A 6881-nucleotide genomic window follows, 5' to 3' on the forward strand; every position below is an offset into this window, starting at 1 on the left:
GCCAGTCACCATGATAAGAAAGACCTTTTCCTATTTTGGAGCCATTATAATTTTCAATTATTATTTGAGAATTTTACTATTCACTCAATATTTACATATAATCTGGCTGTATTTGCTTAGTTATTTTCAGTGCTAAGTTCTTAGAATTCTGTAAAAATATTTTTATTTCTTACAGTCCCATCAGTACCTAGTGTACACAGCAAATGTTCAAGACAACAGATATGAAATGCATTATTTAGCAGAAGTTTTTAGGTAAAAATGTGAGTGATGCAAAAACTGCAATTGATTGTTCTGTAGACAAAAATCTATAAGGGAAAAATAAGGATATGTTTTTACTGATGTTATGGAATTCTCTTTCTTAAAAAAGAACTTATTTGATAAACAGAGTTACAGAGAGACAGAAAGAGAGGAAGAGACAGAGAGATCTTCCATCTGCTGGTTCATTCCCCAAATAGCAATGGCCAGTGCTGAGGCAGTCTGAGGTCAGGAGCCAGGAACTTCTTTCATGTCTCCCATGTGGGTACAGGGGCCAAAATACTTGGACAATCCTCCACTGCTTTCCCAGGTGCATTAGCAGGAAACTGGATCAGAATTGGGGAAGCTGGAATCTGAACTGGTGCCCATATGGGATGATGGCACTACAGTGGTGGCTTTACCTGCTATGCCACAGCTCCAGCCCCTGGAATTCTCTTTTATAATGATATAATTATAACACATGAGTATCATATTATAGTTAATGCATTACCAAGATTCTCTGTTCAGTATTTTATCCATTTCTAATCTCAATTGATCCTTCTAACAATCTTGTCATATAACTGTTATTTTGACCATTTTATCAATAAAAATTAATAAAAGTTATTTAAATTTCTTAAGGCTAATTAGTAAAAACAAAAGAGGATTCAATCTTAGCTGCACATAAATCTAAAGCCTACTGCTTTGTCCACTATATTAAAGCACCTTCAACATCTAATTTTAAAGAACATATAGAATCATAGAGTGGTTCTACTTATGCCCACTTTCAGAGCTTGGATAATACATTAAGTATTTTTGGAATGTATATAATTTTTTAACAAGTCGACCAAAAAGTATGGTAATTTGGGCAATGATATATAGGATTTTAATTGTTTAAGAAACACTCCATGCAGCCAAAGATATTTTAAAAATTAGAATATGAGAGATTGGTGTTGTGGTTCACTGGGTTAAGCCACCACTTGAGATACCAGAATCCCATATCAGAGTGTCAGACTTGCTTCTGATCTAGTTCCCTGCTAATACGCCTGGAAAAGCAATAGATGATGGCCCAGGTACTTGGGTCCCCCTGCCACCCATGGGAGACCTGGGAGGAGTTCCTGGCTCCTGGCTTTTGCCTTGTCCAACCCTGGCTACTGTAGCATTTGGAGAGTAAACCAGGAGATGGAAAATCTCTCAAGTAAATAGATAAACCTTTTTAAAAGAATACTAAAATTATAATAACAACACTTGTGACTATTCAGATTTTATAAGATAAATCAGTAAGAAATTATCTACCATTATCAAGTTATCATGTTTTATTTGCATTTAGAACTAGCTAGCTTTACTTCAAATCATAGAGCAAAAATTTTATTGTACAACATTTCAGTAGTCATTTGGGGAATGTTTAATTTTATTCCAACTAAGCTACAGATTTCCTGGGTTAATTATTGATGAGTAAGCTGAGGATGGAAAGGATTTTATACAATTCTGCCTGGGGTTTCTTGTGTATTCCCCCACTCAGCTGACTGATCACAGAAAAAGATCAGTATCTGGTGTTGTCAGATGGTCCATAACCTGTCTGTAATAAGAATAGTTCATGTTTTCTAATGGCCTTCACTGCAGAGGTCTTAAACTTGAAAATGGACAGCCATACAATACCGTAACCACTAGCACAGACCTATTTTACAAATAGTTAAATTGCAGAAATGAATCAGGAACTACTCTTCTGCCTAACACTTGAATCACACTTGCCACTAGAGAAGTTTAATTTCTCACACATTTCTTTCTTATCATCCATCTCATTGGGCCAAAGACATACCAATCACTGATTCAAAATTTGAACTCTTCAAAGGAAAAAAAAAAGTATCTGCATCAATCTAATAAATGATACTCTAAGATAGATAATCATGGTCTTTTATGGATTTTCTTGCAATTCCTGGCAGGCAGCATGGCTATTTTTAATCATAGAGAGTAAAAGACTCAAAGAGAAACTGTTGAAGAGATTTTCCACAGAGGCAAGGCTCTTTCTGAAGAGAACAATATAGTTTCCAATATAGTTTCCTTCTAGTCAAGTTGTATGGTTCACTCTTTTTTAAATGTTCCCTGGGGAAAGACAAACCATGTGGCAGCAGAAACGTAACTACCCTTGAATCTCACCAGTTGGCTCGAGGTGCCTGCATGCCTTCCTCACCAGCTAGTGATGCTCTAGCTTTGCTCAGCAGCAAAGCTACACCATTCAGTGACCACTTCCTCAAGCCCCTCCCATGTGCTGATGCTAGAATTACACTGGCACACAAAGGATACCTGGTTCCTATTTGAACAAATTGTATTTGTTTGAACAAATTATTTGAACAGGACGGCGCCGTGGCTTAACAGGCTAATCCTCCGCCTGCAGCGCCAGGACACCAGGTTCTAGTCCCGGTTGGGTGCCGGATTCTATCCCGGTTGCTCCTCTCCCAGGCCAGCTCTCTGCTATGGCCCAAGAAGGCAGTAGAGGATGGCCCAAGTGCTTGGGCCCTGCACCCGCATGGGAGACCAGGAGAAGCACCTGGCTCCTGGCTTCGGATCAGCACAATGCACCGGCCGCAGCGGCCATTGGAGGGTGAACCAACGGTAACAAGGAAGACCTTTCTCTCTGTCTCTCTCTCTCACTATCCACTCTGCCTGTCAAAAAAAAAATTATTTGAACAAATCCCGTTGCTAGAAAAAATGAAGAAGTTGGACAGATTATGCTTCAAAGAATATACAGAGTCAGAGAGCGGCAAGATGGCGGAATAGGTAGGGAGCACACTGATAGTCCAGGAAGACACAGGTTAATAAAAGTGGAGATACTGCAGAGTCAAGGAAGAGTAGGGGAAGAAACAGCAGAGGAAAATCTTCCAGAACTAGTGATTCACAGTGGACCGGCGTGGAGAGTGTGGGAGCCCAAGTTCGGGACACCAGTGGCAGACTCAACACACCAGCGCTGGAACGCGAGGTGAGCCGAACCTCCTTAGCCCGAGACACCAGCGGGCAAGTGGAAAGAGGAGACTAGAGGGAACGAGGCTTGAAACCCCGTGGGGAAAAGTTCACCAGGCTAACTAGAAGAGAGAGAGGAAAAAAAAAAGTGACCAATATGGACACAAGTTTCTCTCTCTCCACTCACCCCTCAAAGGCTAACAAGACAAAGAGCAGGCGCCATTTTGGACATACGTCATAAGCAGGGCGACCTCAGGTCTGAGGTCTGACCTGAGCCTAGTAGAAAAACCTGACTCTGGGGGGAGGGGTGAAATAACAGGAGATTAGGATCTAACTTGGCAACCCAGTGGGAGATTGCAGGAGAATTTGAGCCCACACTGAGGGCAGCAGAGATTCCCTGTGTGGTCCTTGGGAAAGAGCTTCCAATCTCTGGCTCCTGTGGGTATATCATTTGCCTGCTAACTACCTCCAATTACGTTCAGCTGTGAGGAATTACTTCCCTTTTAAATCAAAAAAAAAAAAAAAAGAGAGAGAGAGAGAGAGAGAGATTTACCACGCCTAACCTGGGAGTGTCATCCTAGACACACCCTCGACCCTGAGGAACCAAACAGAGCTCTCAGGCCACACTCATCTCAAGCCTCTAAGGCTCCACTGAAAGCAGACAGTCCACTTAATATAGAGCCGTAGTGTAACAAGAAAAAACACCACAGTGAAGAAACCAAATATCTCCAACATGCCAAACAACAAACGCAAAAACCGAGGTAACAAGAACAAGGAAGACACTATGACGCCCCCAAATGAAAAAAACACCCCATTTCAAGATTATGAAGATGATGAGATCGAAGAAATGCAAGAAGCGGATCTCAAAAAATTGATAAGAACATTAAGAAGTTCTCAAAAACAAATTCTTGAACTACAGAAATCCTTAAAGGACAAGATAGAAAATCTCTCTTGTGAAAATGAAATATTAAGGAGGAATCAAAATGAAATGAAACAACTAGTGGAAAAAGAAACTGTGATAGTGATGAGAAATCATAATGAAATGAAGAATTCAATAGATCAAATGACAAACACATTTGAGAGCCTTAAAAACAGAATGGGCGAAGCAGAAGAGAGAATATCAGACTTAGAAGACAGAACAGGAAAGAAAACAGGCAAACCAAAGAAACTACACCATGTTAGATATTTAAGAGATGTTTCCAAATACATGATTCTTAAAATTTATAGAAGGCATTGGACCTTCTGGTAAATGTTTTCTTAAGATGTTATCTAATGGTTGAAACGGTTTGCTAAGTATTCATGTAATATTGCTATTGTCAGCAAGCGATCTAGGACTTGCTCCCTCATTTCTCTATTCTAAGCCCAACTTATTCTTTCATTCTCTTTTCTCCTCGAGGTAGGAAACTAATTCTTTTATGAAGGAATCTGTAGGATGCACAATTTAATCTTTAGACCTTATAAAAGAGATGGCTAACATTTTTCTATAATAGCATAGCCAAAATAAGAACTTAAATAATAATCTCATAGCTAGATTTACTTCGCCATCAGCGAAGTATACAGTAAGTAGAAAAAACCTCCCTTTCAGACCAAAGGGAAAGAAAGTTTTAAAGTGAGAATATAATTTTCCTCATGGGCATTGTCTACCTTAGAAAAACTACTACAGAACATGCCTGTGACTATAGACTTGTAGTTCAGGCCACCGAAGATTAGAGATGAGACTTGGGCACTCCCTTAACTTGCATCCTCTGGTCTGCTTGAACACAAACCAGGAGGAAAAGAAAGCTAGGCATCAGAAGCAATGGGTGGCAGGCCTATTAATGGCTGATCTGTACAGTGATCTGCCCTCAAGGAGACCCAACAGGCCAGTCCACTGCAGTGGCTTTCAATGTGGTAAGCCTGGGCTTCAGCAGAAGTCAGCTTGTGAAGAGCCCTGGCAGCTCTGCCAAGAGTTGGATCACTGGAAATGGACCTGCCCTGGAGTCGAAGGATGCCCAGGTCAGAGCCACAGATCTTATTGGCTCTAAGCTGAAAAGCCCTTCACTCAGCCCAACTTCCAAAGTGACCACCGCAGCTGAGGGGATGGTCAAGTAGGGTCAGCAACATTGCAGGCAGAACTGTAAATTTCTTGTTAGAGATGCCACCTGCCTTTACCTGGCCAGCTCTCCTCCCAGGCCAGCCAAGTAATGAAAGTCAACAGAGTGCCTTCCCCTAGGAGGTTCACACCTCCTTTAGGATATACCCCATGTGAAGAGATAGATAGGTCTGGGCCTCTGAATTTACAAGGCCTAAAGCCCACCAGATTATTATCAAGCCCCTTCTGTCAGGTTCTATTTGCCTCTCAATCAGAAAACTTAATTGTAGCTTAGACAGCACCTTTCTTAGCTCCTCTAATAATGACTCTGTCCTTTGTTCTGGACCCTGTCTAGCGCACTTGGGCCTCATTCCTTTGTAATCATAACCTCTACTCTACCACCAATGGCTCTACTCCCAACCTGTGTGTACTGATGGTCCTCTTCCCCACTTCATGCTGTATAATTGTTCAAAGCCTAGGGTGGTTACTGGCACCATAAACTAGTGTGTCAGTTTGTTGGGTCAACAATAGGAGTCACTGTGCACTTGCTCCTCATGTGGGATCTCTGTCCTTAATGTGCTTTATATTTTGATTTAATGCTATAACTAGTACTCCAACAGTATGTTTCACTTTGTGTTTCTATGTGGGTGCAAACTGTTGAAATCTTTATACTAAATTGATCTTCTGTATATAAAGAGATTTGAAAATGAATCTTGATGTGAATGGAAGGCGAGAGGGAGCAGGAGAGGGGAGGGTTGCAGGTGGGAGGGAAGTTATGGGAGGGGGAAGCCATTGTAATCCATAAGGTGTACACTGGATATTTATATTCATTAAATAAAAGTAAAAAAAAAAGAATATACAGAGTCATCAAAGAGTTGACAATGCAGTGAGATATTCCCAGGTCAAAACTCAGGAGAAACGGGAACTTCAAGCTACTTCTGTGCTGAGAATACTTGCTGATCAGAAAATCTGGACTTAAAGCAGGTTTCTTGGATGAGGAGGACTGAAATAAAAACCAAAAGGTCTGTACATAATAATGGATCTCTTAGGGCCATCGCTGTGGCATAGGGAGTAAAGCAGGCACCTGCAGTGCCAGCATTCCATCTGAGTACTAGTTTGAGTCTTGGCTGCTCTACTTCTGATCCAGCTCTCTGCTATGGCCTGGGAAAGCCGTGGAAGATGGCCCAAGTGCTTGGATCCCTGCACCAACGTGGCAGACACGGAAGAAGCTCCTGGCTCCTGGCTTTGGATCGGTGCAGCTCCGGCCATTGTGGCCATCTGGGGAGTGAACCAGCAGATGGAAGACTTTCTCTCTCTCTCTCTCTTTTCTCTCTCTCTCTCTCTCTCTCTCTCTCTCTGCCTCTTCTTCTCTCTCTGTGTGTAACTCTGACTTTCAAATAAATAAATAAATCTTTAAAATAAAATAATGGATCTCAGATGAGATCCTCCCACTAATAAGCTGTCACAACAAAGGGCTGCAGGATGAGTGTGAATTGGAGGAGGATCACTCTATTTTTTTTAAGATTCTATTTAATAAAAGGCTGAGTGATAGAGAGAGGGAGAGACAGAAAGAGTGAGCAATCATTTGGTTCACTCTCCAAATTGAAGTTGAAGCCAAAGG

This window comes from Lepus europaeus, chromosome 1, assembly GCF_033115175.1.
Source record: "Lepus europaeus isolate LE1 chromosome 1, mLepTim1.pri, whole genome shotgun sequence".
Classification (NCBI taxonomy): domain Eukaryota; kingdom Metazoa; phylum Chordata; class Mammalia; order Lagomorpha; family Leporidae; genus Lepus; species Lepus europaeus.